Raw genomic sequence first — 24,453 nt, 5'->3', positions numbered from 1 at the left:
TTGAGAAATAGCAAGAGATATTTTTAAGGACGCGTTCCTTAATGGACAAGTTGGCCAACTGACCGAGCCTTTTTCATACCTCCGAATAGATGACCGGATATTTTCATAGAGAATCTCAAAACGAAGAATATAGAACTGTGCGTGTAATGAAAGGGAGCGTCGGAAGAGCGCGTCCTATGGTCCATAATAACTAGATTTAAAAACTTTGAAAAAAACCAACTCATCACAACACCTTTAAAATGTATGAAAATTTGAATAAGGTGCTTTTGGTAACAAAGAGAAAGAAGTTAACACAACTATTATCAAGAATGACGACTTTGTGATAGATACAATTTCTCTTTGCGCAGGTGACGTTGAATTAAATGTAAGAATGCGAATTAAAAATCATGTTTTCCTTAACTAAAACTCGTTTCCGCTCATGCGTTTTTCATTAGCTGGACATATTTTGCCATCGAATGGTTCATACACAAGCAGTTTAGCAAAATAAATCCTTTTCAGGGCTTCATATGCTTTCTTTGAATCTAAAAATACTTTTGTGTCAACCTTGTTTATAACACCATATGATAAGACTTGTTCTGTGTCAGCTCAAACGATGCCGACAAAGTCATAAAATTGATCGCTGGAGAGGTCGAGAACATCTGTACGTTGCTCCGTTGGAAGCAATCTCTTTTCAACACATGAGAGAAATTTCCAAAGGTGGCCCATCGTCATCGCTCCATGAACAACTTACATTCATACCATGAGGAGCCACAGTCGGTCTCCTATACTTCCGTACATTCAAACGTTTCAACAATGGTTCTTTGAAACAGCAAAAACTGACAAAAGCACAGGATATTGGCCTCCATATATGGCCTTCCCATTACACCGGGATAACTAAGCATTTTCATGTAATGTCTAATTGATGCCTTATTGTACAGTTTTAATGAAGGCTAGAATAACCTCACCGTTTGGAGGTTAAATCGTTTTGAGCACAGACGAAACGAATAGAAATATGTCGGCCAAGAAAGCATAGACTAGAGAATAAAATTAAATGCGATCCGCGATAACAGGTCATTATAGCCCACTGATTATCTGTGGAATAAGAATGATAACACTGTGTTAGGTTCGTTTTAAGACTAGAATTACTATCTTCGAGAGAAAACCGGAAATTGAGGCCATTCTCCCTCTATATTGTCGGAACGTTTCGTAATTGGCACCGTCGTCAAAAGTCACGCAAACCCGAGTCTCAATGTGGCCGAATAATACATATTTGTTGTATCTTACAATCTAAGCTTGTGTACGCGAGATAATTTTTGGTATTAGAATATGGTCGCGTTATCTATTTCTGTTCCCGAAAAATAATTAACCAAACCAAATTGATACGACTTAAAAAGCGTTGTTGCTAAATTTCAGTTGATCCTAACTTTAGCATCTAATTAAAACGTTTAAATATCTTTGTTTGGAGCATGAATCATTACACTATCGACGATTTTGCGATGTTGAATGTATTCAATATATGAAAACGGGCGTCCCCGTCGCGACAATTCTGCAAGAAATTTTCCTAGCGAACGATACACACTCGCAAATCCAAATACTAAGGATAGTTTAAAAGATCGACTCACCAAAATGCCTGAGAATGATTACTCTGTATGCCTGCGTGGATCAGTAAATTAATATCCATTTTGAGCGAATTGAAAGTTGACGTAATCCAAAAGAGACGAAAGACGAACACGACCAATCGACTCGCCGGTGAAGACAGATGTCGCTGTAGGGATGTTGGACACCACACATACAGAGCGTTGTACATATGGTACTGGTGAATCCAACACAGCAAAATATGAATATTTTATATTTACACTTGGGAATATAACCTTTATTTGACTTTCACAGAATGAAGGGAAGGGGCAATATGAAAATAAGGAAAGAATTTGCTCGCTGATTAAAATTATTTTGAATATTGTCTGTAGTCATTAACAGTGCGGCAGTGTCAGAGAGGTTACATCTTAACATTTGCTAAAATGATTGATCATCCTTGAAATGACAGGACCACTCGAGCGTCGCAAATGAACAATTTGTCAACGAAGTTAGAAAAAAAAATGTTAAAACCGCGAGGTTGAGAAGGATGTGGTGGCAAAATCTTCTTGAAGAATTGTCTTTGTTCGCAACAGGCAACAAGAATTGTTATAGCTTGCGCGTACCCATGAAGCAGTCCAAGTGTTTTGCGTCTCTCGTTTTGGTTGGCACGCGTAGACGGCGTGATGGGTGCGATAACGGAACATGCTTTGTCAGGTTTTTATGATTCTTTGAACCCGGTTTGTAGGCATCAACGCTAGCATAATTAGAAACATGATTGATTAGCCATTTCCGAGTTGATTAAAGAGGCTGGTGTCTTTTACTATCGTTGCTGCATTTTAGACGAGACTGAAATTTTGTGTCCAAAAACCTACATATATTATGTAATTCTTTTTCCTCATCGTAAACGTCGCATGACAACAACAGTTATTATTCTTGATCGTGAAGGGAATACTTTAACCCTTTAAGTGCTGTAATTTTTCCCACAAAAAATTTAAGTGCAACATTTTTACCAATTTTATAAACTTTTCTGTATTTTTTTTATAATTTTGGACCAAATGGACATCACATTCCATTGGCTACAGTTTGTTATCAAAATTTTGACGAAAACCTGAAAAAAATTGACTGGAGTATATTTTCTAAAGGTGACAAAAATTGACTTTAGCCCTTAAGGCTTAAAGCTATACAAGTCAAGTAACTGATAACGGTGATTCGTCAGGCAGAATTCTTTCGAGGACTCCCTGATAAGGCATATGAATTGGTTGACAAATTATCATTGCATAGACTTCAGAAAGATGATATATTCATATCCACCTAAGGTTAAAAGATTTATGAGGAGTATGGAATTATAATGGGCACGGTTGACCTTTCTGCGGCCAGTTTGTGTTCATGTTTGATTTTAGAATGCGAAAATGTCGATTAAAACCATGGGTGGTTAATTTTTTTCAAATCTTGCAATGTTAAGGACACCTCTCACCAAAGGATGATTTGTTCTGATTAACATAATCCTGCAACCTTTGAACTCAATTGCTGGATTTCTGATCGGCGCGTTGGCGAGACGGTTGCAATTTTTAATTCACGATTTAAACTTCATACTTTAAACTTTATACTCTTCAAAAAATTTCCCGGGCTACTTATTCGTCAGCTTTATCACATACATTAGAAACTACAATGCGCCATATTAAATATTTGTTTAAAGCATCAATTATTCTGCACAGGGCTCTGTATTGTGTCCATGTCTTAGGTATGCCTGGATAACGTTCCAAGTTGGGGTCAGTCCAACTGCAACTGATGTAAGTTGAAAAATGAACGCGTTAGCAGTCTAGAAGCAGAGGAGAAAAGTTGATAGCAAAGACGGCAGTTCCACTGTCTCCACTCAATCAAGAGATTCTCATTTCAAACAAACGTTTCAGAAACACACTAGTTGCTTTCATCATGGTTACCCTTGTACGTGCCAAGTAGTGAATTGGAAATTAGCCTTTTTAGGTCATAGTGCTCACGCAGAGAATGATCAACCAGCATTACGTTGAAAGAGTTGAGCATGTAAACGCTACTTGAGTGATTGGTCTTTTGTTTTAGCTCTTGGGATACGTAAACTAACCTTCGGTTTGCTCTTGAGTGTAATAAAGACACCATAACTCGAGTTTTGAGCACAGATGACCAATATAAACTGGGATTTATTGAAGCGCATCTGTTGAACATTGCAACTGCGAAAGTGATGATGTCCATTTTTGCACGTATACTAGACTTATTCTCTTTAGAAAATCTGTCCAAGCCATCAATGACAAAGTGAATAAACTTTTGCATTCGGTTTTTTGTAGTTTCTCATTGTTTTTTATACTCATCCCATATGCCTCCATTAATCACGTGTACTTCTAGCGCAAGTCGTAAACATTTTGTGACATTTTAAATATGAACATGTGAATAGTTAAAATACTACGGCGCATTAAGGGATGTGTATTATCTTTCCACGCAAACGTATTTATATTTTTGCAGGAGGTTCAATGATTTAATTTTTACAGATAATAATTATCATATAAAGCCTGTCCATCAATTTTATGATTTCTCCAGTATCGTTGTACCATACTTTACTGAATATTGATGTCAGTTCGCTCGTTCTGTGTACTTTGAATCAGTAGTGTTTCGCCTTCACGACTTCATCAATGGACGTACTTGCACCGTCCGCTACCCGTTCTGTAAGTAGACCTATTTCAACATTCATTCCTTACCTTTGAATATTCCATTAACTCTTTGCACCAATATGAAGATAAACTTTCTTGATATCGATTATGTTTCTTTATATCTATGAGCAAAGGAATATGTTTGTCCATGCCTAAAAGGAAATGCGCTGAGACTAAACTTTCGTCGATATATATTCGCAAAATATCACAACACACATTATTATTTCCTGAAACCCCTCAAAAAGTCAAGTTTCTGTAACTTTAAATGATGTTTTCGTTATTTTTTTGCTCTTAACGTAAACTAAAGTTCCTTCTACTCCTCACAGTTTGTTGATTTAGCACAGCGTCAATTCACGTACACTGCACTGTAGTTGAATTCCAGTCCGGACAAGAATGCGCTGTCAAAATAACAATGCAGTCTACACATGTACAAGCTGAGTTTACAAGCTGAATACAGTGCATCTCCGCATATTTTTTGGAATTTAAAAAGGAACTGAAAAATATCATCCAAGTTACACCTACTTGCCATTGATGACCACTCGTAATATCTTTCTATACGATTTGAGGGAAACCTGGATAAGCCTCAGTACAGCCCTGCGGAAAGGAAAACTGGCGAAGTAAATCCTAAATTGTCATGCGGACATTCCAAAGATGCTTGGAAGGTTCTGGAAAACATCATGCTCCGATGCGCATATGAATTCACAAGTAATAAAAATTGGCGGAACCTGTGTGAGATGGTACACCGCACTGTTTCTAAAAATATAATAAGTTCATTTGCTTCGCTTCATGCCAGTAAACACGTTCTTAGGCAGACTGACATTTCCTTTAAACTAGCAATAAAGTTTACTGTTTATGATTACCGGCCGGGTTGCCTGTAACTAACGGAATTAATATTTGTTGATTCACATTAGTTTTCATGGCTCCAAAAATTGACAATTAATTAGCCTCATGATGACAAATTGTCATATAAAAGTTAGATACACACCACTGAAGAACTTGAATAGTTCGTGACAGCCTTGTCGTGTCGTGCGTGGAAGGTAATGGATTCTGCATTAATATCCTATCAAGTTCGTTCAACATGAGCGGAAATCTTCTTGACTGAAATATGCAAATCATCATCTCGTTCCGCGTGGATCATTAGCAAACGTCAACGGCAACCTATCCCACTGTTTCATGGCTTTGCTTATACAAATTAAAAAATACTGGTGCCATTCTATGGGTTGTTTATCTCAATCTATATGTATCTTCTTAATTGAATTTTCTTGATAATTAATCGATCATTGTAATTTTTCACTTCCTATATTTACTGTATTAATCGACTATCTAAAATAATACTCCGTACATTTTTTTCTTCCTTTGCCGAGTATTTATGCTTTTTACGTTTCAGTCACATCTGTGAAAAATTCCAACAGTATACAACAAACAACCACTGAATCACTGTGTTATCTAAAGATCGAGTCTTCCTCATCGCATTACGTGAGCAGATAACGCACACACAAATACTAAGGAGATTTACAGCGATAACCATTATGTCATATATTGTAAACAAACTCAACAGCGAGTCGAATTAATTTCACACGGCATAAAAAAATATCAGTTGCACCAAAACAATAGAAATGCAGATCAGGACAGCTGATGCATTCTAACTATTTAAATTCATTTTATCTCAAAAGCACTCTTATCGCGAAACTACAAGCCCAGCAAGGTCAGTATTCTAATCCAAAACGTGATAAACTCATTCAACTGTAGCAAATGTATTCCTGGTTGGCTGCTGTTGTAGATATATGCTATAAATTCCTAATAAAAGTTGCATTAAGACTAATAAGTCGGTGACACTGTTCTACGGTTCATGCCGTTAAAGGTTGTTTTTTTGCCAGGCTGTTTTGTTGCCGTTGAAAAGAAGAACACTGTATCATTTGTATTTCGTTGGTTTGTAGACCGGGACAATTTTTTTCAAACACATAGAATCGATAGCGAACAGTCAGATAGATATTGACACTTTGCAGTGCAGTTCAGTTTTACATGTTAATCGTCCCGTAATAAGAAGAATGTGATGGACACGGTCATAAATATTTTCTCAGGAGTTACCAGAGAAAAACGCAATTGTGCCTGCCTATACTCGAACACACAGGGTTTAAATATGCAACTACCAGACATGGGCAGCATGACATCAGCCGTGCCAGTACATTATATCCTACTAACCCTAAAACACTTACATGTCAGACCAGGGGCTCATAGCAACATCTTCTTCCACAAAACCCAGTCGTACAATTGCAGACTTGTAGAAGTGTTCAACCCTCATGTAAACTGCTCATAGCCGTGAGAATTGAATCCAGACTGACGCGCCTTGCAGATTTTAACACCCTCTCATATCCAAAGTATTCTGCGTCGCTCAGCGACACACGCGCGATAATTATTCAAATTTGCATAAGTAATTGGTAAATGTAAACATAGGTCAGCTTGTCACGTTCCTTCCAAAGTATCTAATGCAAGCTATTAACTATGGAGAGCCCCAATGTGAAGTGTGGATTCATTAATCAGTATTAATACAACTATTGACCACGTGACCCACTGTTCTCGCCGTTCATTTAATCCCGTTAATCTATTACGGTCATATAAGTCCCATGCAAATTAGTAAACTGCCACACTTTTATTCATATGTAAAATAGTAAACCCATAACTTTTCTAAATACAAATCATTAGTATATCACAAAAAAGTGATGGTTTTACTTACTTAAATAAGAATCAAAGTATGGCGATGACGTAATCCGTATATGGATAAGTAATGCTTTGCAATTATTTGCGTATAAGCACACACATGAACATTTTGTGAAAATATAAAATTCACCGTTTTATGATCATATTCTTTTAAAACATTTAAAACACACTGTCCGCAAGAAATATCGCAGCAAGTATATTGGTTATCGTTTTTCGAAACTATAGTTTCCACTTAGGAAAAAACCAGTTCAACTGAAAACGGGACTCACTTGCTTCAATATCCACAGCAATACACAGTTATCACATATTTCGCTACTCTTCGCTTCCGAACAAGTTGTACGTTAACTTCTGTTGCGACCACAGTAATCCCATACTAAGACGCCTAATATTTCTTGGTACACGTTAATGTTGAATCTTAGCCAACTTATTTACACTATCTTGCTCGGCAAAACGTGGCAGTTCTTATAATATTTAAGTTTTAAACTCTTCTTGCAAGTCTTGTTGTATCATAAAGACAGTATCAAACTGGAAAATGTTAAATTAGGACACATCTTAAGGGCCAACGTCACAGGCACAGTGATATTCACTTTCCGAAATGTCAGAGAAATGTATCACCTCCATTCTTCACCAGAGCTTCGAGTCAAATGAAACGGAGAACTGTCCACGCGTACAGATAATTAATACAACCAGGTGTGATTTTTAACGTCGGACTTATCCGAATTAAGGTATTCCTAAAAATGCAGATGTTCTTTTCTCAAGCCACTACAGATTCATTTGTAAATTAGTATTAGTCGATGTTCGCTGTGTTGTTATTTACCTGGATTGGTTAGTAAAATCAAATTAGTTTTCAAAATGCTAATATTCGTGGTATAAGTCGGAAATAGCACTCGTTGCTATGGTTTTACAATAGAAACCTCACGCTTATGGTAAACATCACTTGGTCTACAGCCTCCACAACTTTACAAGTTTCTGACCAAAAGTGTGAGGTGTACATTGTAAAACTATTCCAACTCGTCACGGTGCTATTTCCTATACTTTACACCTAAGATAAATGTACAATGAATCGGAAAACACTTGAGAACGCAATATTATTGTGATACCTATCTTTCAGGTTAAAAGTTTTCATAAACTTATTTGCAAAAATAAAAATAATACAAAGGGTAATTCCTACACAATAAATTTAACTAAGATTTAAAATGTGAAACTTAGAAAGTCTAGATGAGGTTGGTCGAAATCCAGTATAAGTGGCCCTGTAAATATTATTATTATAGCAAATATTGGGATTTGTATGTAAAATTTTTAATGTTAATGTATGTAAAGTCCCAGATTGTGGCAAAAATATATCACTGTAGAGTGAAAGAATATCATCCCCTGAGATTGTTTAAACTTCAATTTTTTACGCACGTTAATATTTTTCTCGATTTGCTTCCTGCACTACAACATGCCTTGTATTCCGATAAGTGTGGCAACGATCATCAAGGGAGCGTGCTACGATGAAAAGAAAAACAGACAGAACGTGAAAACGTGTCAAAAGTATATTGGATGAGTAATGTCGGTGGTAATGCAGTTTTGCATATACTTCTTGGACAAATGTTTGCCAAATATGTCCATATACACTATGCTCATTAAGGTATTTACAAACCGCATGAACATCCATTAGTAGTAGTAAATTCAGTTTGGCTCTAGTTTGCAGCAATATTATATATATATATATATATATATATATATATATATATATATATATATATATATATATATATATATATATATATATATATATATATATATATATATATATATATATATATATATATATATATATATATGTATAGCCTTTAATTCAGCACATTGCAACGGATGGGAAATAATCGAACTTCATGCGTAATTCTCGTGTTTTGCAATTCAATGCCCATATTACATATTACTTACACGTATTGCTATAGTTTAAATATAGAATTTAATATCTCATCCGGACGCAAGTTTTTAATTATATTTCTGCATTTTCGGATATCATATACCAGGGTAGGTAATTTTTATGAAATGCGTTTCTCTACAGGGTATAGGAATATCGAACGTTATCAATAACTCCCTAGATGATTCCGGATGGCCATTTGCGTTTATGGATTTTGTGAGTAAAACGAATGTGAAATGGCTGACTAACTTGGGAAATCCACAAAATTGATACCTTATAATTAGTAAATTTTCTCGTCATCAGGAGCTCATCGTGAAAGTAGGGCAACACTTTCGATACGGAAAAATACGGCGATAAAACAAACTTCTATACCAGTCCGATTTTTCGGAAATAAAATATATATCCGACAGGGTAAACAATTTAAACGTCTACAAACCGAAAGCCTTTTCTTGATATCCTCATTATGATCGACGCAAGCATTCTTTTAGTCTAGCCCGTGGCGAAACGTGATTTGATTGTACGTCCGACTATCAAATTAAAGTGGGTATAATTTACACCTTTTAGGCCAACAGAAGAACGGTCATAAGTTGATTTTCTTATGATATTTTATTAGTTCCTTCTGTAAATATGATAAATATACAAAATATACTTGCATTACACTGACAATATTTCACGTTAACGAGATAATAAAAAAGATTACAGTAAATTGAATTATATGATTATAATTCCTCAAAAGCACATTTCTTATATTTCGAGTTACGATTCAAAAATGTCGACTGGTATCTTTTACGTCATTCCAGCTGGTTCAGGTAAATGATAACCTCGAGATTAAATTAAAAAGGAGAGTCAATCCATATCAAGTTTGGTTATTGCTATTATAGGAGAAACTTGCCTTTACGCACATCGGTTGAACTGAAATGTTGCCGAGGATGCGCGGTGCGTGCGGATGAATACTATTGAGTTATGTGGAGGAAATAGTTCGGGCTTTAAAACGTGACATGACTGCTGCACATTTCCAATAGTTGCCAAAAGTTGAAAGGTTCAACCCTCCACAGCGTTTTTCTTCTCAAGTAGCCTCGATGCAATTTGTTCTGAGTACAAACACTATCTGTCAACATAAAATGAATTTCATTCTTATACATATTTTAATCGTCGTGCACACTTTCATTGTTTGTCAAGTGCTGCGCTCCAATTTCCTTTTTACACGGTCTCTCACGAACCTCTATGTAACAGATAACTCTGTTCATTAATGGAACATCTTTAATTAAGAAGGTAAATAACATAACTCGGTGCCTTTATTTAATATGAATACATTCACACGTTTCAAGGCAACGCGATACTTTCCATTTCAAGATGTCCGTTTGTCTTGCTTTATATCTAATTATAAGTTCAAACAGATCTTTTGTGAACATTTCGAGAAATATTTAACAACGAAATGAACATAAGGAAAACCCTGTTATTTTAGTCACGACTGAAAGAGCGAGTGGTCGCTAAAACTATTTTAGGTGGTTCAATTTATAGATCTGTGATGAGGCACTGCTATATTTGGAGCGGTCTATGGATATTTCGTGTTTGCATGCATGTCCAGTAGCGTTGACACGTTTTGACAAATGTTTAGGATTCATATTTTGCCCAAACGCGTTGCAATGCACCAAAGCATTTTGCGTCAATTTATGTAAATGTATTCAAGGGAATGTATTTGTATGATTATCGGAGACTTTTATTTACATATTCATTTACATATTTAATTTAAGCGTCTGTCATTTATATATTAATGTTACGCTTGAACAATAAACCATACAAGTTCCATTATGCAAGTTACGTCTGTAGGTTTACGAAATCAAAATACCTGCATTTGATGTTCTCTGTCACAATGCAATACTTCTTCTAGGGCTGCATCGCTGATGTAAACAAGAAATATGTCTGCACATTCGAGAACTGCATGCGGCCGCCGTTTTTTAAAAAAATTAAATGGCGGCTACTATCATGTGACCGACAAACTGACGTTCATTATAAACGTGCAAGCAATCAACATTTCTTGCACTTCTGCAGAAGATCTGGAAACAGGGCGCCATACGGAAGAAATTTAAACGGAAGTGTTGAATATATTTAGAATCGACACATTTCGCTGAAAATAGAAGAGAAGTGATGTAGTACAGGAGCAGAAGCTTCCTGATAAAATGGCTATTCCCATCTGTCTTATTGAACTCTGTTACTATTCTTTTGCCAAAATGAGGACGATTATGTTTTGTGTGCGCGGGAATATGACCAGCATTTCAATATGACAATACCACAGTGAGTGAAAAGGGGCCTGAGCGTGTGGTGCGAGCACAAGATGAGAGAATGTATTTAAGAGCTATTGAAATCTGGAACGGACTGAAAAAATAGCCTAACATTTAAGATGCATGTATTTCCGAGAAGAGGGCTACTGCAGTAGAAAGACTGATCTTACGGAGTTAAATCACTTACCGTAACACCATGTGAATCTTATATTTACATATACCTCTAAAGTATTCATAGTAAATATCTAGATTGCATAAGCGTTGACAAATTTATCCTAAACCAGTTCGTTTTACTCGAATACGAAAGTAGTTTTATTTTCTCTCTGATTTCATGAGTAAAACTTTTACCCTTGCAGCAAATTTAAGGTATATGATTTCAGGACCGTACTTAAAGGTATACAGTCACCTGTAATCTAAATATGCCCATATATGGTCAAAGGGGCGTTCCTTGGTATTTTAAATGACCATGTGAGGGCGCTGGTTTTAAAAAGCGGCCGCCCGCTTAAAATCTGTGATTGGTTAGATTTTCTCTTTCCATGGTAACTGTGGCAAAATTGGAACAGGTGACAGTATACCTTTAATTGCACTTGATACTGGTTTTTTTACGCCTTGAAATTCGTAGACCGTCCTGTTTCTTGAAAATAGTGTCGTGGTGACTCTCTGGAAATAATCATACAAGGATTTGAGAGGGGGCTTATGTAAAACGTTTCATTAGCTGATTACAATTAAAGGCAACTCTACAACACAATGCTTGATAGGTATGTTCCACCAATGGTATCTCGTTGCAGAACAAGGCAAAACAACACATACTGTTTTACTAGACCACCCTAAGGATTTTGACCTTATTGATCACAATATTCTTATCAAGAAAATGGAAGATATGAAATTCTCAGCAATTTTGGTGCAGTGGATAGCTGTTTTCCTTATTGACAGGCAACAACGTGTCATACTTGGACAGGAGGTCTCATACTGGAGCTGTACCACAGGGTTCATGGCTCGGTCCATTATTATTTATCATAATGATAAATGATTTGAAACCCCATGCCCTGACATATAAATTCATGGACAGATACAATTATGTATGAGTCTTTTCTTTGTCAAAACTCCATGCAGGAGGCAGTAAATTACACAACTAAATAGTCAGAGGTAAACAACATGAAACTGAGCCTAGACAAAACAAAAGACTTGCTAATCTGTTTTAGGAAAGACAAACCAGACATTCCCAAAAATTGTTATAAATGGAACGGTCACAGAAAGGGTAAAGGTCAAAAACCTCCTCGAAGTTGTGATAAATGATACAGTGTCTTGGTCTGATCACATTGACTACATTTACAACAAGGCTTCAAAACGTCTGTATTTTCTCAACCTCCTTGAAAGATCAGGGTTGAGAACAAAGCATTTACAAACATATTGCATGTCAATCATAAGACCTGTGGTCGAGTATGCATGTCCCTTACGGCATAATGGCGTCACATCAGACCAAACCACCCTTCTTGAATCAGTTAAAAAGAGATCATTTCGAAGCCATACCAAGAATATATTACTTCTAAATGCAACACATCACTATCAGAGAAGAGAGAAGCTATGTCATTCTTTCTTTCATAAAATTTGTATTGATACTGACAAGTTGAACTACTTAATCAACCCAGTCTCCACCAGAAAGACTCGTCGCTCCAAACAATGAGCTACTTCTAGGTGTCGTACACAAAGCTTTAAGTATAGTTTAATCCCTACTCTCTTTACAATTATCAAAGATAGCGTTCCTTTCATATGTATATACTCTTTTAGAAGCACTTAATGTCTTTTTATGACTTTGAACAGAGCAATTTTAATTTCCACCTTTTAAATTGTGTAAATCTTTAATTGTAAGAATTCAACCTGTCTGTACTTGTATGAAATCTGGTTGCAAAAGGTTTAATAAACACGATTGGAACTCATTTGGGATAATTGAATGGTGAAGTAGTGCCGATTTAATCTACAAATATAAGCTCATCTGCTTTTCTTTTTAAGTTGCACACTTGTTTTTATGAGTAATTTGTAATATTGGAAGATTCAGCTATATATCACCTAACACTTTTGAGAAATTTGAAAAATATAAATATCCAATTATCCCAAATTAGTTCCAATCGTGATAATATAAAAAAAGAAGAGAACAAAGTTAACGCATTATCGCGCGAAAACTTTTTTTTTCACTTTTCCCACATATCCCTCCGCCGGCAACATTCTTACGCACGTTCATTCTCTTTTTCCAATATTTACCTCATTCCGAATGAAGTTTGAATAGACGGCTTCTCCAATAACGTCATCCATCCAAGTTAAGTACAAATTTGATAAGCCCGAACCTATGAAAGAAATATACTTACAGTCTGAGAATATTGCTGCCACTGTAAATGAGTGAATATAGTCTGATCGACACAGACATGTGTCACGTACTCCTTGTCATATCCATGATTTATGTAACATTTTAGCTCCCATGTAGTCGTTTTCCATTACTCTTCTTTTGTCATTAGGAAAGAAAAAACTCGCCGAGCACTCATATCTTCATCACACATTATCATATGGATTGACTGTCTTGAATAAACACCAAGTTTTGGAACAAGACAATGTCACATTATAATTAAACAAAATTGAAAAAGTTTACCCGAATTTTCAAGCTTCTAGATTAATACTTTCCCTGCACATTTTGTGATTTTAGTTATCCATTTTTCAGATGGTAATTATAAATTTGACTTACAATTAATTTTCGTAAATAATTCTCGAGGCTCACAAAAGGAACACTTGTTCAATATGTCCTACAAAAGTCATGCATCCATCACTTCCGGAGATGTAGCAGTCATTGTCCAGAGAATACGACATGACAAACATATCTACGTGGTATGTAACTATGTCCTGCTAGGGATATCTGAGTAACAACAGAAAAAATATTTGCAGCTGCCTTTGAAAATATTTAGGTCTGTAACATATATTTATGTAAGTGTGATGGCAAAGGTTTCTCAAATAAAGTAATATGAACTGTTGAACGTGTTTCTGAAACGTGTTTCTCTCCCAGTGCACAAATCAGTTGTAGGATGTTGGCCATCGCATTACACATTCCTACGATTGGGAACATTCACCATTCTTTGAACGCGAAGATGTAACTGCATGTAGAGGCGTTTATCGGTTTCTGTTTGAGATGCTGGGCGATGTAATCCACGCCTTAAACATACCACGACAATAGCCAAGTTCAACTCTAAATGTGCCCTGAAACGATTTTATTGTATGATATTCCGAATCGAAAGGACATTTAATTATTATTAAGTCTTATCCTTTAAGAAAGCATCTTTTGTATTTGCCGAGGGAAAGTTCGTAGCTCGGTTCGATGTTTACACTTGCAGAGCCAGGAAACATAATTATCATTTAGGATGTGAGAAAGGTCCCTTTTAATAATGTGCAAAGTAAATGGATTGTGATTCTGCATCACAAAGTTTGAAACACTGATTGCAAATAGCTGAGCTCCTGAACTGTTTCTATGCAACAAAATACAACAAACGGAATTTTAATTATTATTTGAAGATGGGAAAGGCCGGCTGGCGTCGTCCAAAGTACAAACTTTGAGTAAATAAGATTCTTTAGGTTGGTTACGTCAACTATGCAGTTGCTACGTGAGATGGTTATGTAAATATTTAAAAATATTGATATTTTGGCAATTTTGCAAAGTTTTTGGAGTAGAATTTTCGACGACATTCCTCACAGTATACAAGCTTAGGGATACAATGTTGAAATTATTTACAAGGACTTGATCAATACAGAGGGGGTTAAGTAAACTTGAACAGGGGAAATTATTAGCGATGTGGTTGGTCTCAGATGCTGGCCAAAGTGATTTACAGATAGCCGTTTGTCAGAAGCAATCACACCAACCTTGGTCGAACCAACAGACTTTACCCATGGGGAAAGTAGGTGGATATGTTTCTTCGGGATGGCCCATTACGGATTGGGTGTTCATAGCCGACAGACTAATGGCTGGTGATCGGGTGTCAAGGAAAATTACATCAACCGTTTCTCCTGATCACTGTTACTCATTCACGTATTCCTTTCACACATCATCGACTTTGGCATCCCTTGGAAAGGGTGAATGTTGGCTGGCAATCTCGTTAGCGCTGACATTTCCACAGACAATGTTATTTGCCATGTAATCTACACGGCAGACTTAAATTAATACGGTATCATTAAAAGAGGGGATACTTTGCCATGAAGAATCATTGCCAATCTTTTGTCATGCTTGCTAACCAATTATTTCTCTATAATCGTGTCAAAACAGACTTAAGCGTGTAATGAAAATCCAAGCAAGGTGTTGTCACGATTTTGAGAATCCTCCAAGTCTCCGACATAAAAAACAAACGATTACCATGCAACCTACACAAGCTCATCAATGTGCCCCTAACATGAACCCGGGATCAATCACCATACTGGTTTTACTGGACCTCATACGATAGCTAACGACATTGAAAGATGGAATCCCATTTATTTCGCCATTAGTTCCATTATTTATATATTTTTTTATACAAACATTCAAATTTCATCCCGCAATTGTAAATTAAACCTAAATATTTCAACGGGCTTGAATTGAAGTAGTGAGATCATCATTGTATCTACGACTTGAAAACTAGTACATACACAGTGCTATTAGCCCATAGGCAATGTTATCCGTCGTTTTACGATCTTCTATCACTATTGTCGTATTACAGTTCATTTTACGGTAACAAAAAACATTGAATCGTCTGGCATTCAGCTCATGAACACATTCTCACATTTGATGTATACGTGCATGTTGTTTGGTTTGCAAGTGATTTAGTTCCTGACTATATATATTTTTTGGCAAAATAAATTGCTCCATTGAGCAATTTAAATACTCAAAAGCTGGTACCACATACCAGCTTTTGAGTATTTAAAGGGACCCCCCTGGACTTCAGCGCGCCAATTTCCAGCTCTCGGCGTAGGCCCAGACAGTTTTGACCGTACTCACAACCTCGAGGTTAGTCTCTCTCCTGTCATTTATGTACATTTACAGATTTTCAGATACTTGTAACTCCACATTGCTCGTTTTTCTATACAATTCAACCATTGTAATTTTTTAGTCTCTCTCCTGTCATTCATGTACATTTCCAGATTTTCACAGACTTATAACTCCACATTGCTCGTTTTCCTACACAATTCAACCATTGTAATTTTCATGGTCGTACTTTTTATTGTAGAAAACACCTGAAGAAGCTCTAAATTTAGAGCGAAACGTTGTGTTTGAGGTATAATAAATACGTTTGGAACCTAACAACCAGGTGTGGTAGTGTGTTTCAACCCAAGTTTCTTATATATATATATATATATATATATATATATATATATATATATATATATATATATATACATTCTAACATTAAACACAAAAATAAAAAGTTCATGCTTTGCTATGTCTGTCTTTTACATTTTTGTTGACACCTTTTCCCTTAACCAGGCAAAGTAAGTTCAGACTTTGTTTAAAGAAATCACGTTTCAATTTCGACGAACAGTGTGTAGCTATAGAAAGTTTTTTTGATTTTTTATTTAGCAAATGTTAGATCCGATTCACAAACATTAATCCGGTATATGGCACAAGTTTTCCGTTGAAGAGAATAATCAAGCTATATAACACGGAGTTACAAAAGATACAAATACTGCCTCGCATGCTTTTGAATGACCTGGATAAAAAGCATATCCCGCAGAATTAATTGATGGAAGCTTTCAAAAGCCAACACATATAATATCAACGTCGACTGCCAAACGACAGGGCTTGATTTGTGTAAACAAGGTTGAAGAATCAGCGGTTTGTTGCTCTACTGTGAAGATTAATTCCTTTTTAAGAAAGATTAACGGTCAAATCTCAAATAAAAATATTTTGTTAATTTTAACAAAGCTGCAAATAATGATCACGGTTTGCTTGGATTGTTATCAATCCAGCAGTAACACGCGATATAAATCGTAAGTCTATCACTGGGAACTTGGATGCTTTTTCTCTACTCATGTATTCTTTTTCAATAGATCAATCCACTACTGTATACCATGAGAGCGAACATTTGCATTTAGAGAGATGCGCACCGGCTGCAACCTTGCATGCCATGAAGTGTGTGACTTCAGTGATACACAGCTGTTGAAGTGTCGTTTTCTTTCTTCGCTATGGGCTGCCGGTCTCGCAAAGCGTCTATTGGCCTCCACTCGACTATACACACTGAACCAAAACATCACGATTTTGTCGCTCTTTTTATACGGATAAATTTACTGAATGCCTTTCTCCATGCGTAACCTGGGTAACATATTCGTGTATGCGCGAAACGTGATTATCTGACAAGCAAGGGGGATAATTAGCTAGGTAATTAATTCTTGAACCAACTGATCACATTTTGAATAGGATGATAAAAATATGCATGGATACAGTCGACATCATTGTAAAAATAACGACGTTGTCCGGCAGGGGGACAGTCATGCCGACTATCCGCAGTGATTCCCATACCGGTGGAGATGAGTGCTGAGGTCAATGGCAGAAACCACGTTTGTACCCGCTAAACCAATGCTGTTTTATAGGTCGTAGTCAGAGCGAATGGAGTCTAACTAAAATTAGTTTTCTGCGAATGTCTATTACAGAAGGTTGTGGCTGAGTCATTATGTGGTTCGCGTCTTTGTGAATTGCACATTACTCCACGCTATATGGTTTTATAGCCCATCTCCGCTATTCTAATTGCTTTGTTCAATTTATCGTGGCGTGCAAACGCACTTAGCGAGCAAATATTATGACATTTTATGCTTTGCAATGTCGCACACTCCATATCCTTCAGCTGAACTTCGAAATATGGGCAACGTGAAACCTGAGTGGCCAATTGATATGTGAAAAGTTCCCGATAGGTCATGCACAGGTCAGGCAGACAGGTCATGCTGAGGTCAGGGTCGTCTCACATTCTATCTATAGTATTAGTAACTGAAACAGGTGGCTTGAAGTTTGTTGGTTGGATGATCGTATCTGTCCCAGAGCGTTAGAGCTCTCTCGCCGCCAAAGATGACGATCCTTTTGGTTGACAGATGGTACACAAGTATAGGGAGATTAAAAATTGTTACATTCCAGTATTTTCGTCGGTGTTCAAAATACTTCTTTTATTAGCACGGTCCTGACAGGTGCTCGCTTAAGGATCGATAAAATGAGAGGTATTAGAATTTTGTTTTGTCATTATGCTTATTAAAGAAAAATGGTCATAAAATGATCATGGGCCAAAAGGAAATGAAATGTGAAAGAGAAAGTTATTCCCAATCGTTTAATATTATGAACATGTATAAGTATTCAATATCAATATCAATATCAAATATTAATATCTACAGTTTAAGCTTCAACATATTTCCTTTTATTGAGTATACGATTCACGGTATATTTAGTGTAATGTCCTGATATCGATGGTGAACTTCAGTGTTGACATCATTCAGATTGTGTCATTTTGCCACATGTGATCACAATCATTTATGCCATCAATTAGGCTCTTATAAAGAAATATCATATATGCACTTTAAATAAGCAGAGCTAAACCCTGTCTAGATTCTTGTATGATTGTATGACATAAACTAATCTTTTTTCATCGATGTCGTGATCAAAACAAGCTCTACAAGCTGATGCTTTACGGCTGCCAACTCCAGCTCTCTGTCGAATCCAAAAATAAACACATATTGACTGGCCTTTATGGTAACAGCGTATGTGTGTTTCTACCAGGGGTTTGAGAGTTGCCCAAAAAATTTTCTGTTTCATGAGGCAAGCCTGAGGCAAACAGACTATTTGTGACAACTCTTAAGCCAAAAGGAAACAAACATGTGCTGTTATCCTCATTTAGCATGTCAATATGTGTTTTGTAATATAAATTTTCTATTTTTGCTCTCAGAATAATCGAGAATTTTCTCCGACACTGTAATCTTCTTTTAAGTGTTCTAGAGTGTGCACATGCTTAGACGATGCTTTCAAACTTACACAGTGAACAGTAATGTGAAATGTTAACCAGTCCGTTGACAGTTTGAAAAACTGTTAACCAGTCGAATGACAGGTTCGAAAACTATTAACCGCCAAAAATTTTTTTTTGCATATGTGAATATCACGTGACCGTAGCTTGCCAAATCACGACAAAGATTTTTGATGAGGGTGCAGCAATAACAATTTTGACCTACCTGAGTTTCTCCGTAAAAAGCGTGAAATAGTGAAACTAACAGTCGTAATCATGAAGATATCATCATCATTATCATCGTCGTCGTCGTCATCATCAACAACAACAATATTTTACCACAACAGCTACACTATTTTCACTTTTTGCTAACACGTTCCAAGCTCCTGCTTATCTCTAAAAAGAGAAACACATAGACCCTTTTTCCAGATTTGTTCATTTTCCCTCGTCGATTCTGAAGCAACGAAAGGCACATTGAATGTGTGATGGTATCTTAGTTTTCACCTCTCTACATTTTCACGCTTCAAAGAACATATTATTCTCTTACTTTTTTATCAATTATTGCACACGGATTGAGCAAAATCTCAAAAAGTACCGCCAAAATACTCAGCCGTTTCTCTTAACATGTGGGGCAGTATCGTTAATACATGATACTGTAGTCTCGAAAGATTTGTGAATCATGCACAGATTATGCGATGAGCTGTCGGGAAAAGAAAAAACTTTGGTTGTTGCCATCCATTTGTTATTGATGTAAAGAGCCTTCTTTAAAGCCAGGGTGATCTGGGCTGTGGCAGATTTTTGCACATTAAATTTATCATCGTCGAATTCGTGCTCAGAGTCCAACCTTTCGCACCTTGACTGTATTTCCAAGTTATCCACATGTGAATATAGATTACTCATTGTATATAAGTCTCTAAAGTTTCCGCAAAATAAAATCTAACACAATTCTCGGCTAAATTTACGAGTTGTTAGTGTAGCTTTAATGTGCCGTGAGTCATGACAGAGAGAGCATTACCCCTTCTAGTAAAGACAAAAATACAACGTAATTTAAGAATAGGTAAAATAACTCTTTGCCGTTTCAACAATTACGATCAACACTTGTAGAAGAATATAGTAGCGTTCATGTATGCAAAGTATGTTACTCTTTATTTTGTGAATATGAAAATCAAATAACGAACATTCATTATCTATGGGGAATATTCATATTATTCATATATCATATATCGTGAGCTCTGTGTCATTTGGTCAACTGGCCATCGATCATATTCGACAGATTCTATGAAACAGCTTTGCTGCCCTGTTGGTAAAACTAAAGCACATTAAGATCTCGCGTTGTTGTAAAATGGTGTACGGAGTGCTCTTCCACCTTAGCAAAGTACAAGTATATACTAACAGATGGCGCCCTCTCTCATTGCGTGTTCCACATTTACATTCAAGTTATAGATCGCAAGACATTAAATTAGGAACTCGGAGACACATTGACTGGAAGGCTCAGAGACACGCCATATTTTTCTAAAAAGCATGTAAATAGTATTCATCGGAAGGGTTACTAAAATTCGATTAACGCTTGAAAATTTATCGCACGTGGCGCTTCCGTCGATATGGGGAAGGAATTGGAACAAGGAAGAGTTTTGATTTAAAGATGTCAAACACAGGGCGCACTTCCTCCCAACTTTACAGAAACTATAAAATGCGTTATCGTATGATTGTATTGATACCACCCACAGAAACACCGCAGAAACTAATTTGATAATCTGAAACTGGAATTATGTCAACTATAACTACATCATTGCAGGCTGCTAGACTCTACATTCATTGTTCCGCGCTGATTACATTTTTTTATTATTTTGGCATAAAACTTTCCAACAAATAAAGACTCGCAATTGTGTAACCTCCATTCATCGGAAGTTAATTAATGTCAGCAATAATGCATACACGCTTTCCGGTATTGAAGCGACACATTTTGGCACAGTGACGCCACACTATGGACACATGTCTATCAAAACCCAGTCGGGGAGCGTCTTCGTCAATGACGGGTCCATCTGATGATTTGCGTTATTTAGATTCGAAGGGACACTTAATTGTATCTTTGATGAGGTTGAGTCGATGTGGCATAAAATCAAGGCGAGTGCATTGGTTTTCGTTTTCATTGTCAATAATATGATTGACAGAACTTATTATAAAATGCAAATCTCACTGGGTATCTCTTACATCCAGCGTCCTGTGTCATGTTTGTTCATTTTTAAACAAAGTGAAGAAAATGATCTCTATATTGTGGATGTTCTCGTCAATTCTGTCTTGTATTACTCAAGGTTGTTATGCTAATATATTAGGGTAGAATGCGCTTAGAGGACGTTCTTTTGACATTCAAACTTTTTACATACAAGAAATCAATAAAATTCTAACATACTTGTCTATGTTATGACGTGCGTCAGCAAAGGGCGAACTATGACAGAAACATTGTGTAACTTGTGGTACATTGGTAATATCCTAAAGCTGATTAAATCTCGGCACCTCTTAAAAAGGTTAGCGGGTTTCCTAGGTGTAATAAAAAGACAAAGGGCGCATTGTAAGAAATATTATGAGAAAATGAATGACGGTTACGCATCACTAAAAACTATAACTGACTGACCCTTTTTTGAATGTGACAATAAACCTTTCGTGTATTACCCGTTGATCTCTTGAAGCTTCCATCGAAACTCCGAGAAGTTGCGAAAGTTAGTCAAGGCGTTTGGATATTAAAGCAAAAAGATGATTCATTGTTATTCGCAGGGTCATCTTTGAACAAATCTTTCGCACACCCCTATCAAGTGACATATTAGTTGACGCATCTGGAAAAGGCTTGGTTGCAGGCCTCTAACTAGTTCAATCGCTAGTCTTCCATTTTGCAGCCGAATTATTTGTTGTGGCATTGTAATGACGTTGCAATTGAGATGGGATATATTTTACTTTGGAAGTGGGCATATCCCTTTGGGCGCCAAAGTCAATGTTTGTCGCCCCATAAAATCTTCCCAATTTAATTTTTTCAGATTTTTGCCAAAATTTTGATAAAGAAATGTAGCCAATGAAATGTGATGTCCACTTGGTCCAATATTATTAAAAACAATCACAGAAAAATTCATAAAAATTTGTTAAATTTGAACTAAAATTTCCGAGGGAAAAAATTACAGCACTCAAAGGATAAAAATCATTTTGTCTTCGCCCAAATCACAACATTTTCCGATAGCTTATTATATTATTAATGTGATTTATTCAGTTTTCTTCTTGTATTTGAATCTAATTTTTTATGGCCAAATTCAAGAGGCATATCTGAAGATTAATACGGTGCATTTGTTTTCCAATTGTATCTTCCATGGCTCCCTAGGATAATGTTAAATCGTAAGGCAGCATTGCATGAAGCAAGTTTGTGTTCAGACGTTGATAGCCATTGACTATTGCACAGAATTATAGAGTTAGTTACCCTACTTGGCAAAACATATTCTCATTACTCATCAAATCACTAACTCTTAAGGATTGGCAGGTCTTTTAGGGCTCAAATACGGCATAAAATCAGTAACATATACATGAAAATCCTGCGTTTGACCATAAAGAAGCGATATACCAAAGAAGAAAGATTTGCGTTCGAGTTCCATATAACTTTACAACCATACGTATACAGTTATAGACTTACTTATGAACAGATGTCAGTCTGTTTACTTATATACACAGTTGAAAACGTGTAGAAGATACTGTTATTGCTCTTTTGAAGTGCCTCTCGTGTTAAATTTTCCGTTCGCAAAAAGTCTATATACGGTAACAGTTGGTAAAAGTCGATGAAAAGTTGAAAAGTGTACTTAACACTTACAAAGAGCATGCGAAATCTCTCATAGACAAATTGCTCTGTTCAGGAAAAAGACTTAGAGTGTACTAAAATTATATCTTTAACAAGCAGTTTAAAAGCTAAACATATTTTGTCATTAGTTCGTTGCAACAGAATTCTGATTAGCTACCGATCGTAAAAAGTACGAGGAAAGAAATGTGTTTGTTTTCCTACGACTATAGGAATAATGAACATGACCAACTATCGTCGATTTGTTCTTCGTGAAACATTGCAATCAGGGAGAGGGTGGAAATTTATGTAATGTCTGAAAATATATTGTTATATGTCGGACCTTCATCACCTGGAGTTGAAAAGATGTGCAAACGTGCGCAGTGCAGCCGTTCATGTGTATGCAGATGACACACTAATTTGTGGATAATGACTATTTCAGTTATCCTAAACCTTCTTCAAATGTTGGCTAGAATCAACTGTTACAGTTATCAGAGAGAAATGAGAAATGGAGAAGGAAAATATCTTTGGAGTAGCAAATTAATGACATATGTTAGCATTTAAATATTTAATGTTTCAACTAGCAAACTGTATTTCCTGCAATGTTTGTCTGTGTTTTTGTATCTATTTATACTTAATCTGTCAGCAAATAGTCCTAGTTTAACCACTGACTTCAAACGAACAATTACAATTTGTACAGCGGAAATTTGCTGCAACGGATACTTTTACCTTTATGATCACACTTGATGGCGGTCGCTTTAACTATGACGTAGAGTACTTGACCGTTCTGCCGACTCCGTTGATACAGCGTATCTTGTTTATACGACGTCATCCGCCAGATCCATAGAAACTCTACAGTGCTTTTGTATTCAAATAACCTAAGAACGTATGGTTGTTTACTTCTATTCTTGACTTTGTCGACTTGAGAAATGGATTGCAATGAATGTTAGACCGACAGACTACCATAACGACCGTGAAAAGGTTAGCATAATTAAACGACTTCAATATAATTTTCGCTAAATTAAAAATTGTTGATTACATCAGATGCGGGTCACTTTAATCATTCCACCTACCATTTACACTGTAGATTAAAAAGCGGTTTGATAAATAGTTGAACGCGTTTATTCTATATATCATTGTTAGGTTTATTCAGAATTAGCGAAAACAATCATCAAGATGAATCCTTTGACAGTGCCACTGCCACTTTTTATACAACCATTCGGCAAGTCGTGTCTGTGTGTGAACATAGATATTAAAACGGCATTATTTGATCCCCTTCGACCCTCAGCAACACATCACTTCATTATCGATTGATGGCGCGTGATCCTGATCACAGTTTGAAGTTCCATTGATGCAATGAACGTTATGGGGAAAAACAATAATTCGCAGTTCTTTGAAACGTTAAAATAGACTTTGAAGCTTAAGATAACCTTGACTAAACCTGTACATTGACCTCTCATCATACAATGCTATTTTATCTTTGACGTCATTTTACAATACTTATCCGAAAGTTAATTTGAAA

At 36.3% G+C, this 24,453-nt stretch overlaps 1 protein-coding gene across 3 annotated transcripts in view; it reads right to left on the bottom strand.

The window, feature by feature from the left end:
* Nucleotides 1-24,453, bottom strand: part of LOC139137594 (neuronal acetylcholine receptor subunit alpha-10-like) — a 244,689-nt gene that overhangs the window by 173,916 nt on the left and 46,320 nt on the right. The window contains exon 1 of one of the 3 annotated variants that reach the window (XM_070705783.1): nt 1,602-1,749. The exons of the other annotated variants lie outside the window; for them this stretch is intronic. The gene's annotated coding sequence lies outside the window, so the exon portion shown is untranslated. Of the gene's footprint in view, nt 1-1,601; nt 1,750-24,453 lie in introns of those variants that run through there. 3 annotated transcript variants of the gene reach the window in all.

Source organism: Ptychodera flava, chromosome 7 (genome assembly GCF_041260155.1).
Source record: "Ptychodera flava strain L36383 chromosome 7, AS_Pfla_20210202, whole genome shotgun sequence".
Classification (NCBI taxonomy): domain Eukaryota; kingdom Metazoa; phylum Hemichordata; class Enteropneusta; family Ptychoderidae; genus Ptychodera; species Ptychodera flava.
The sequence above is the reverse complement of the archived record's forward strand: the minus strand, read 5'-3'. Positions and strand labels throughout refer to the sequence as shown.